Source organism: Triturus cristatus, chromosome 11 (assembly GCF_964204655.1).
Source record: "Triturus cristatus chromosome 11, aTriCri1.1, whole genome shotgun sequence".
NCBI classification, from domain to species: domain Eukaryota; kingdom Metazoa; phylum Chordata; class Amphibia; order Caudata; family Salamandridae; genus Triturus; species Triturus cristatus.
Window position 1 is genome coordinate 23937616 of NC_140594.1, and position 12124 is coordinate 23949739.

Below are 12124 nucleotides of genomic sequence, written 5' to 3' on the forward strand. Positions count from 1 at the left end.
CAGTGAGGTCACATGATCTCAACGGCCACTCCAGCCAATAGGGTTCTTGCCAGCCAGTCATGCCTCCTCCAATCCCTACCTCCCAGGGCGTCTTTCCTCCAAAGCACAGGGTGGGCACAGAAAAGTGCGCCGCCTGTTTAGGTCTGTTTGTATCTGTTAGGGCCGAGAACCAGCCCTACGCCCCCCACTAATAGACGGGTGCAAGTACCATGCACCTCACCCCTTGTACTACTCTGCCCAGCCCCGCAATCAAACACTCAACAACATCAATACTCTCAAAGCGCCTGCACAACTGACACATTCAACTTCATACACATCCCACAAACTACCAAACACACCTTCCATCTCACGCTCATGAACACACACATGACTGTATTTCATGTCCCACATGTCTCAGGCCTCTTCACAGATCATAAGTCTCTTCATCACAGAAACACAGCTCGCCCTCTCACCCTCCCACATCCTAAACATCCTTGTTGCCCCCGGCTACAACATCCAGCAAGCGAACCATGTACACAAGTCACGCAAAGTCCTTGCAATCAACCACAAGCCCTACTGGTCCTGCCCAGTGGGTGAACCAGTGAAACTCAAGTCATTGGAGCTTTTCACATGTCCCTCCCACTTTCTACAAACTCGCCTTCCATCTTCCCTTCATCTGACAATAAATTGGTCCCCATAACATCCTTACACCACTCTCCTTGGAGACTTCAACCTCCCTGGCCACTCTAGAGCAAAGAGAACAAGAGATACCCTCTGAATGACCACCAACAACCTCAAGATGATAGGGCACGTCACTGAATCAACTCACTCCTCGAGCCATGAACCCATACCCTAGACATCAGTAACCACCAGGTGTAAACTTCCTGTACACCTGCTCTGCACCAACCACACCACCATTCCCACCACCTGCTCGGCATCCACCAGCCCCTCAACGCCAACCTAAAAGAGTAAAACAAAACTCTGGACCCTGCTGTCACCAACCCGTATCTCGAGTCAACGCCATGCTCAAAACCTTCATTACAATTCTCCAAAATTATTCAAACATCTATGGATCAATAAAAACACACCAGATCATTCCTAAACTACCGGCACCCTGGCACTCCAAAAGACAGAAGCAGACTCATGCTGTGCGACTACCCCTGTCAGACCGACCGGTCCATGCTCCTTGGACACATTCGATGACATCAACCTCATCTTCCAGGAAAGAATATAAAACCGCACCTCAACCACCTCAAGCCTGCTGCCCCCTTCATCACCTGACTGCTCAAGCATAGGGGTGCATGAAATCTGTGTAATGACATGACATTTCAGAAATGTGGTGCAAAATGACACAAAATGCTAAACCTGCATTGGAAGCCATATTCTAGCACCAAACACGTACTTGTGTCTATTTTGGATGCATGGACACATCTTTTGTTAAAAAATTTAGCAAAAAACACAAGTGCCACAAACAGCAGCATTCTTGTTGTTTGGAATGTTCCCGTGCACTTATGCTAATTATTGTTTCACGAATGGTACGTAATTATGCGGCGTGGCTTTCTAGCATCTTTTGTGGTATTTTGCATTCAAGCATAATGTAAAATTACCAAAATTACATGAGATTCGACCAGCGTAATGGATATTTCGCCCAGGCCTACACAACATCCCACATCAGTGATCCCTCACCTCCCCCTCTCTCACAAACATTAACAATATCTTCATCTTCCTCACCCTTCATGAAAGATGTCACTGAAGAAGTTCATTTACCCTTGCTTGCAATTGTCAACGCTTCACTCACCCCAGACATGTGTCTGGAAGCCTCCAGAACAGTCCAATCCTCCCGCTTCTGAAGACCCACCCTACACCCTCATAACCTTGCCAGGGACAGGCCAACCAGTCTCACCATTCATTTAGAAGATCATTGGAAAACAGACTACAGTCAACTCAAAGACCACATCAATGCCAACATCTCCTTCACAACCATCCGTGAGTTGACTTTGCAGCACAGAAACCGTCCCTCTAGAAATGGTGGACAATGCCATCCAGATCACGGCTAAAGATTACTTCTTCCTTGTGATACGTCTCGACTCTCGACACGTCAGGCGGACTCTGTTTGCCAGGCCGTATTATCCACACCCTTGAAAGGGATTCAAGGCAATGCCCGCCAGGGATCATACTCCTTGCTATACAACTGGCATCAGTGGTCCAAATGGGCAGCTCTACATGCCAGAAGCTCCTGCCACCTGTGAAGTACCTCAGTGCACCCTCAGACTTGACACTGGCCACCTAAAGCATTATACATGTCACTGCGCATCCCATCAAGGGCCCGAATCAGCTTAAAGTCACCACCCCTGAGTTGATGGACCGCCACCTGCTCCCCTTACTTCTCTGCGCCATCTTCATGGCTATCTGCATACCTTACTTGGCAGAGAAGCGCACTCTGCCACACCCTGGGCACATCTTCAGCCAGAACAACACCAGAGTGAGGGCTAAGTCATATAGAAAAGACAAAAACAGGAACAGGCCTTATCAGTTACAGACCAAGCAGAGGGCAGAACCCCCTGTTACTAGCAGGACATCCCCGGCCCCATTGAATTCTGAAAGAGCCCAGTACAGCAGCTCTACAATGAACACTACAGCCTGACATCTGAAGGGACTGAGCGCCTACACCGCTTACCTCGGCAGGTCCTCTCACCTCCATCCTTTCTAGCATCAATAATCCCCTGGACCAGTAACACTGGAACGTCTTTTCCTTCACACTTGTGACACCTCCAGGCCAGCCAGCATCACCAACAAAGGTCTGGAACTAAACATTCAGGGTGTGCGAAATGCGCGTAATTTCATGAACTTTTGACAAAAAACCCCCAAATAAAATACGTGTAATGACGTGATGCCCACTCGTCGTTTAGAACTGTCGTTAGGCAGAATGTATCCTCTTGCCCGTTTTCGATGCAAAGCCGCATTCCACGCTAAAAGCAAAGCGCCACGAACAACAGCCACTCGTGTTCTCTTATTCCTGTGTTTTTGACGTAAATGTTTCCACAAATGGAGTATAATTACGCTAAGGAGAGTAATGGCATAGTTTGGGGAGTTTCACATAACAAGCGTAACTCCAAGTCTACAAAATGACGGCAGTGTGATTTAAATTTCACCCAGGCCTACGCATGCGTAAAGAAGAACATCCCATTATTAGAAAGACATACGGCCATTCACAGCGGCAATCATCTCCGTCTTAAAATTAAATGATGTCAGAGGCCTCTGTCTTGACCTGATCCTTCTCTGGCCTCTCTGCTGAGACTAGGAGTGAGATCTCCACTGAGTATGGAAAAGCTGGCCTCACCTGTCCTACAGCTCCCATGAACGTTCACAACACACCGTGAGCCTCTCGTCAGCAGCTCACCACAAACTAATGTATATAAAAAACCTGAGACATTAACTGACTCGCAATGAGTGTTTTTCTAGAAGAGATTTCTGAACCATCCACCATAAGATACAACATGGAATTGACCCACATTTTCAGGGCGGAGACAGGAAGAGGGCCCACTGGCCCTTTCTTGGTACAGGCGAGGGCGGATACAGGTTTGTGCTTAGAAGCACCACCAGGGAGTGCTGGGGCTAGGGGTGAATTCCAATGTGAGGAAGACCCATTGAAGCGCTAAGTTCAGAGAATGAATGAATGTCAGCATTTCTTAGGTGCTCACTCCCTGAAAGAGGTATCTGGCTCCGGATAGGTCTCTGCGGAGGGAGTGCCGTGCGGTACTCTGAGGGAGTGCTGTGCGGTACTCTGAGGTAGTACCGTGCAGTACCCTGAGGGAGTGCCATGCGGTACTCTGAGGGAGTGCCCTGTGGTACTCTGAGGGAGTGCCCTGCGGTACTCTGAGGGAGTGCCCTGCGGTACTCTGAGGGAGTGCCGTGCGGTACTCTGAGGGAGTGCCCTGCGGTACTCTGAGGGAGTGCCCTGCGGTACTGTGAGGTAGTACAGTGCGGTACTCTGAGGGAGTGCCCTGCGGTACTCTGAGGGAGTGCTGTGCGGTACTCTGAGGTAGTACCGTGCGGTACTCTGAGGGAGTGCCGTGCGGTACTCTGAGGGAGTGCCCTGTGGTACTCTGAGGGAGTGCCCTGCGGTACTCTGAGGGAGTGCCGTGCGGTACTCTGAGGGAGTGCCCTGCGGTACTCTGAGGGAGTGCCCTGCGGTACTGTGAGGTAGTACAGTGCGGTACTCTGAGGGAGTGCCCTGCGGTACTCTGAGGGAGTGCCCTGCGGTACTCTGAGGGAGTGCCGTGCGGTACTCTGAGGGAGTGCCCTGCGGTTCTCTGAGGTAGTACCGTGCGGTACTCTGAGGGAGTGCCGTGCGGTACTCTGAGGGAGTGCCCTGCGGTACTCTGAGGGAGTGCCGTGCGGTACTCTGAGCGAGTGCCCTGCGGTACTCTGAGGGAGTGCCGTGCAGTACTCTGAGGGAGTGCCGTGCGGTACTCTGAGGGGGAGTGCCCTGCGGTACTCCGAGGGATTTCCTCTGCGGTACTCCGAGGGAGTGCCGTGCGGTACTCTGAGGGAGTGCCCTGCGGTACTCTGAGGGAGGGCCCTGCGGTACTCTGAGGGAGGGCCATGCGGTACTCTGAGGGAGTGCCCTGCGGTACTCTGAGGGAGTGCCCTGCGGTACTCTGAGGGAGTGCCCTGCGGTACTCTGAGGGAGTGCCGGTACTCTGAGGTAAGTGCTCTAACAGGAATGAGTTGTGAACAGAGTGACGGCATCATCTAGTCTTCCTAGTGCTTTAACCCCTTCAGTGCCCATGACGAGCTGGACTCGTCATGGGCTGCGGTGGCGCTGTGCCCATGACGAGTCCAGCTCGTCATAGACCCCGCCCGCTAATGCAACGGCCGGCACAGGGCGGGGAAAGGGGCGGGTACTGAAGGGGTTAAGGTTAATGTTGCCCCTACACCTGTACATCACAATGAACATTAGTGTATTTTATAGTCAGCCATGGACGCCTCTTTCTTATTAACCTTAAGTGCTCCGAAGCCTCAACCTGCTTGCTCGGTTTCAGGCCTCTAGGCGGTCCTGAGGCCGTGTTGTCTGAGGGATTGCATGGGCTTGTTTCTGCGTTTCATGGTAAATCATCGCTTCACTTTTGATATTGTCAAACAGAAGCGAGATTTCAAGACACCCGCAAAGTCCGCAGTGCGTTCACGTCTTGTTTCATGGTTTCAAGCATGTCTGTCAGCTTCACTGTGACAATGTCCAGCCATCTGCTCCTCAGGTAAGTTTCATTGAAAGTAACAAGTTTCTGTCACGTGATGACACTTCACAAAACTGTACTGAGGGACAGTTATATAAAGAACATTCAATTTGCATGCATTTTAGCATTACATGAGTCAACTGGCCATTTGGGCAAGAGCTCTGGTCTATTAAAATGACAATTGTGTCCTAATTATGTGCCGTGCTGCTCGCATTGTTTGCATTAAACGCATGTTAGACTTTTGGCCTCCGGACGCGCTGTGTTTTATTTTAACAACACGAAGCCACAGCCGCAAAGGTGGTGAGACCTGGAATCAATGTTTCTGATTCATAAGACTTCCAGAGCCGCCATTTCTGGCCACACTCCACGTGGCGGTGGCTTTGCGTCCAAAACTAGTGAACAGAAGTTAACACCTTCCCCAGTGGTGGTAAACGGGAGCAGGAGGCCGCATTAACGAGCAGCACAAGGACAGAGTGGATCCAGATGTGGACCGGGCCAGTGGTGGCGTCTCCAGGATCAGCAGATCTTGAGATCTTGGTCATTCAATGACTCTGCATTTGTAGCCATTGGCCGAGCGGCGCATCATCAGAAACGTTCAATACTGCAGCCAATCTCTAGACTTCTTGGACTGGACCAGTGGTGGCGTCTCCAGGGTCAGCGGATCTTGAGATCTTGGAAAGTCAATGACTCTGCATTCGTAGCCATTGGCCGAGCGGCGCATCATCAGATACGTTCAATACTGCAGCCAATCTTTAGACTTCTTGGACCAGTGGTGGCGTCTCCAGGGTCAGAGGATCTTTAGATCTTGGTCATTCAATGACTCTGCATTAGTAGCCATTGGCCGAGCGGCGCATCATCAGATACGTTCAATACTGCAGACAATTTCTAGACTTCTTGGACTGGATGAGTGGTGGCATCTCCAGGGTCAGAGGACCTTTAGATCTTGGTCATTCAATGACTCTGCATTCGTAGCCATTGGCCGAGCGGCGCATCATCAGATTCTTTCAATACTGCAGCCAATCTCTAGACTTCTTGGACGAGTGGTGGCGTCTCCAGGGTCAAAGGATCTTTAGATCTTGATCATTCAATAACTCTGCATTCGTAGCCATTGGCCGAGTGGCGCATCATCAGATACGTTCAATACTGCAGCCAATCTCTAGACTTCTTGGACTGGACCAGTGGTGGCGTCTCCAGGGTCAGCGGATCTTGAGATCTTGGTCATTTAATGTCTCTGCATTCGTAGCCATTGGCAGAGCGTGCATCATCAGATACGTTCAATACTGCAGCCAATCTCTAGACTTCTTGGACTGGACCAGTGGTGGCGTCTCCAGGGTCAGCGGATCTTGAGATCTTGGTCAGTCAATGACTCTGCATTCGTAGCCACTGGCCGATTGGCGCATCATCATATATGTTTAATACTACAGCCAATCTCTACCCTTCTTGAGTGAGTCACTCAAACCAACCTGCCCTAAACAAAAGAGAATAATCATCATTTCATGATTTGAGTCTTTTGACGCGCGTTCATATTTGAAGCCCTTCCCGCACACTCTTTGAATTTGAAAATCACTCAATCAAGTAATTACTCAACTACCAATGGTGGCCGTGCAATCATCACTTTAAATCAGAAAGGGGGTTAAGTATGCTAGAGGCCGGCATGTTTCTTTACCTGCTTGTGAATTGACCTTAAATGAGAGGTGCCTAAGATCACACAATTTGTTTGACTGAGAAACTTCAAGTAATCCAGGTTTTCTGGTTTTACTTTGAACAAATTAGCCACTAACCGGGTATTTGAAATGTGAATGCCCTGTTTTTCACCTCTTTCTGCAGGACTGTAGAACAAGGGCGGAAGGCAGAAGACGCACGAAAGCTCGGCTCGATTTGGGCCCGAGGTTCCAATGGGACCTTGAGCTGAACTAGAGCCAGAATTCTCCACCTCGACATTATATCTGACATATAATCAAACAATTTTGTTAAAAAATAACTCCTTTGTGAACCTGATGATGAGACCTGTGTAACCTGCAAGTTTGGAACAAAATGGGGTGATTGAAGCCTTTCATAGGTGAATGTAGCGGGCACCACTGAGCTCGGCTAAGTAACACCTGTTCAACAAGGGATGAGTGCTTTCAGACACCTTTAGCACCACACAATTCCAGCCAGGTCAGCCATCTGACTTCCATATTACTCCTCCAAAGCAAGAAGCGGTCCACCCACAAAAGGGCAGAAAGCCTGAATATAAAATATACATCACAAACGGAGATATCCCTGTCAAACACCCACATGTTTCTTCCCTCAGAACATACCAGGTGACCTCAACTCAGAGGACACCAAAGTCACAATGAGAAATTATTTTTCAGCAGGGAAGCACTTCATCAAGGCTTTATCTCAATCAATCAATCAGTGACACTTATAAAGCGCGCTACATACCCGTAGGGTCTCAAGGCGCTGGGGGGGGGGGGTGCCGCTACTGCTCGAATAGCCAGGTCTTCAGCTTCTTCCTGAAGGAGAGGTGGTCTTGGGTCAGGCGCAGGTCGGGAGGGAGGGAGTTCCAGGTCTTGGCGGCCAGGTAGGAGAAGGACCTTCCTCCTGTAGTCGCTCTTCGGATGCGGGGGACGGCGGCGAGGGCGTGGTTGGCTGATCGGAGGTGGCGCGTGGGAGCGTAGAAGTTGACTCGGCTGTCGAGGTAGCTCGGGCCTTGGTCGTGTAGGGCTTTGTGTGCGTGGGTGAGGAGGCGGAAGGTGATTCTCTTGTTGACGGGGAGCCAGTGAAGGTCTCTCAGATGTCCAGAGATGTGGCTGGATCGTGGGATGTCGAGGATGAGTCTGGCTGAGGCGTTCTGGATCCGCTGGAGTCTCTTCTGGAGCTTGGCGGTGGTACCGGCGTAGAGGGCGTTACCGTAGTCCAGTCGGCTGGTGACGAGGGCCTGGGTGACGGTCTTCCTGGTCTCTGTGGGGATCCACCAGAAGATCTTCCGAAGTATGCGTAGGATGTTGAAGCACGCCGAGGAGACGTTGTTGACCTGCCTGGTCATGGAGAGGGAGGAGTCCAGGATGAAGCCCAGGTTGCGTGCATGGTCTGTCGGTTTGGGTGCGGTGCCCAGGGCGGGAGGCCACCAGGAGTCGTCCCAGGCGGAGGGTGAGGAGCCCAGGATGAGAACCTCCGTCTTGTCCGAGTTCAGTTTCAGGCGGCTGGTCGTCATCCACTCGGCTACCTCTTTCATCCCTTCGTGCAGGTTGGCTCTGGCGGCGGCGGGGTCGTTGGTCAGGGAGAGGATCAGCTGGGTGTCGTCGGCGTAGGAGATTATGCTGAGGTTGTGTTTGCGTACGATGGCCGCGAGGGGGCTCATGTAGACGTTGAAGAGGGTGGGGCTCAGAGATGATCCTTGGGGGACGCCGCAGATGACTTCGGAGGCCTCTGATTTGTACGGTGGTAGGCGGACTCTCTGTGTTCTTCCGTCGAGGAAGGAGATGATCCATTCCAGCGCCTTGTCCTTGATTCCGATGTTGCTGAGGCGCCGTACTAGGGTGCGGTGGCAGACCGTGTCGAATGCTGCGGAGAGGTCTAGGAGGATGAGGGCCGCTGTTTCTCCATTGTCCATCAGGGCTCGGATGTCATCGGTGGCGGCGATGAGGGCGGTCTCGGTGCTGTGTTTGGCTCGGAAGCCGGACTGTGAGGGGTCGAGGGATCCGTTCGTCTCGAGGAAGGCGGCCATCTGCTTGTTGACGGTCTTCTCGATGACTTTGGCTGGAAACGGGAGAAGCGAGATGGGGCGGTAATTCTTGAGGTCGGTGGGGTCCGCTGTTGGTTTCTTGAGTAGAGCGCTGAGTTCGGCGTGTTTCCAGCTCTCGGGGAAGATGGTGGTGTCGAAGGATGTGTTGATGATGTCTCGCAGGTGGGGTGCGATGACAGCGTCGGCCTTGTTGAAGACGTGGTGAGGGCAGGGGTCGGTCGGTGATCCGGAGTGGATGGAGTTCATCGTGCGGGTGGTGTCTTCGGTGCTGATCGGGGTCCAGGCGTGGAGGGTGGTGGTGGGTGGGGGTGGTTGGTCGGTCATGGTGTGCGTTGGTTGGTTGTTGAAGCTACTGTGTATGTCCGTGATCTTGTTGTGGAAGTATGAGGCGAGGGAGTTGCAGAGGTCTTGCGATGGGGTGATGTCGTTGTTTCCTGCGCTGGGGTTGGAGAGCTCTTTCACGATGTTGAAGAGTTCCTTGCCGTTGTGTGCGTTGTTGTCCAACCGGTCCTTGAATGCTGTTTTCTTGGCGGCGCGGATCAGCTGGTGGTGTTTCCGGGTGGCAAGTTTGTAGGAGGTCCTGTTGTCCGGTGTCGGTTCCCTTTTCCAGACTTTCTCGAGGGCTCGGAGGTTCTTCTTGGAGCACTTGAGTTCGTCGGTGAACCATGGGGCCTTCTTGCTGCCGGGTCTGCTAGGCGGGGTCCTCAGCGGGGCGAGCTCGTCCGCGCAGTTGCTGATCCACTTCGTGAGGTTGTCGGCGGCCTGGCTGGGGTTCGCTGAGCTGGCAGGAGGGTGCTGGCTCAGGGAGGTGGCGAGCTGGTCTGCTGAGATCTTGTTCCAACTTCTGCGGGCGGCTTGTTGCTGGTGTTGGTGGGTCGTCGTTCTCTTGAAGGTGAAGTGGACGCAGCTGTGGTCCGTCCATTGAAGCTCTGTGGCGTGGCTGAAGACGATGTCTGTGCTGGATGAGAAGACGGCGTCGAGTGTGTGTCCGGCGAGGTGGGTGGGGGTGGACACCAGTTGCTTGAGTCCCAGGTTGGCGAGGTTGTCGAGCAGGGTGCTGGTGTTGTGGTCGTTGTTGTTCTCCAGATGGAAGTTGAGGTCTCCCAGGAGGATGTAGTCAGCGGAGGGGAGGGCATGCGGGCTGACGAAGTCGGCGATGTCCTCGCTGAATTGCGTGCGTGGTCCAGGGGGTCGGTAGATCAGGGTGCCTCTGAGGGTGGTGTTCGGGTTGGTGTGGATCTGGAAGTGCAGGTGTTCGGCGCTGGTCAGGGTGTTGTCGGTGCTGGTCGTGAGACGGATGGCGTTCCTGTGGATGATGGCGATGCCTCCTCCCATCTGGTTGGCGTTTCGGTCCCTCCGGACGATCTTGTAGCCCTCTGGGATAGCGATGGCGATGTCGGGAGCTGAAGAGGCATTCATCCAGGTCTCCGTGAGGAAGGCAACGTCAGGGGCTGTGGCGTCTAGAAGGTTCCAGAGTTCGATGGCGTGTCTGTGGACGGAGCGGGTGTTGAGCAGGATGCACTTGAGGTGGGTGCTGCTGGTGTTCGACTTGGCGGGTGCTGGTGTGAGGCTGGTCTGGGTGCAGGAGAACTTGCAGGCGTGGCAGCTGAAAGGTCCGTGGGTGCATCGTGGTGTGGCTTGGTGGCAATCTGGGAGTCGGCCGGTGTTGAGAGCGATGAGGGTGGTGGCGGAGTACGTCAGGCGGGTAGGTCGGGGTCTTCGTGGGCCAGGGGTCCTGGCGCTGGACGCGATCCGGTAGCGGACGGGCGCAGACGGGCTTACCTTTGGCGCACCTTCGGCGCTCAATCGGCGCACCCGCTGCGCGTGGCCGCTGCGCGTTCGCACGGTCGCCATTTAAGGCGAAGTGCGCGGGTGGGCGGAGCAGCTGGGAGGCGGGAGCGGGGAGGGTTACAGAAGGCAAAAGGGGCGGGGACAGGCGGCGGTGGCGGGAGCGGGGAGGGTTACAGAAGGCAAAGGGGGCGGGGACAGGCGGCGGTGGCGGGAGCGGGGAGGGTTTACAGAAGGCAAAACGGGGCGGAAAGCAAACACGGGGAAAATGAAATAACAACAGAACAGGCAAAAATACGATAAACAAGGGAAAAAAAAGAGAGTTAGACCAAGCAGGCACAGATTCACGTCAAGACAAGGGCAAAAACAACTGCAGCGGCGGCAGCCGGCGGACGAGGCAGCAGCGAGGCAGAGGGCAGGCAAGGGGCACACGCAGCAGCTGGTGGCCGTGCGGCGCGGGGGTGTCCCACAAGTGGGTCACACTCACCTGCGTCGCACGGTCGCCATTTAAGGCCAAGTGCGCGGGTGGGCGGAGCAGCTGGGAGGCGGGAGCGGGGAGGGTTACAGAAGGCAAAAGGGGCGGGGACAGGCGGCGGTGGCGGGAGCGGGGAGGGTTACAGAAGGCAAAGGGGGCGGGGACAGGCGGCGGTGGCGGGAGCGGGGAGGGTTTACAGAAGGCAAAACGGGGCGGAAAGCAAACACGGGGAAAATGAAATAACAACAGAACAGGCAAAAATACGATAAACAAGGGAAAAAAAAGAGAGTTAGACCAAGCAGGCACAGATTCACGTCAAGACAAGGGCAAAAACAACTGCAGCGGCGGCAGCCGGCGGACGAGGCAGCAGCGAGGCAGAGGGCAGGCAAGGGGCACACGCAGCAGCTGGTGGCCGTGCGGCGCGGGGGTGTCCCACAAGTGGGTCACACTCACCTGCGTCGCACGGTCGCCATTTAAGGCCAAGGCCATCTCCTATTCAAGAAGGACAAATTCAGCCAATGAGGTGTGACAGAAACAGGAGTCACTGACACAACTGCTGTGACTTTGTGTGACAACCATGAAACTTCCTGCCAGAAAGAAAGTGTTGGTAGAGGGTCCAGTGGGTGTAGCCGCCATCTTCCTGAAGGTCTGTTGTGCACAGGTCGGAGTGTTACCTGACGTGTATCATTTGAGTGTTTCTTCCAAAGATGCACGACCACCGCCAAGGACTGAGTGGTCTGGTGGTGATCTGCAGAAAGTGAGGTACAACCCCTCTTTACTGAGGGGACACCCAATCACAGAAAAGTCAATCATGGTCATCTGGCACTTTAACATGTGGGTGTAGTCTGATATGGGGAAGCAAACATCTATAAACTAAGGGGTGGAGCCTGGTAAGGGTAAGCAAACATCTACATATTA

The 12124-nt window shown here is 53.5% G+C and overlaps 1 protein-coding gene across 1 annotated transcript in view; it reads right to left on the reverse strand.

The window, feature by feature from the left end:
- LOC146783173 (transmembrane protein 132D-like) overlaps window positions 1-12124 on the reverse strand; it is a 1969967-nt gene that overhangs the window by 1447403 nt on the left and 510440 nt on the right. The gene's annotated exons all lie outside the window — the stretch shown is intronic.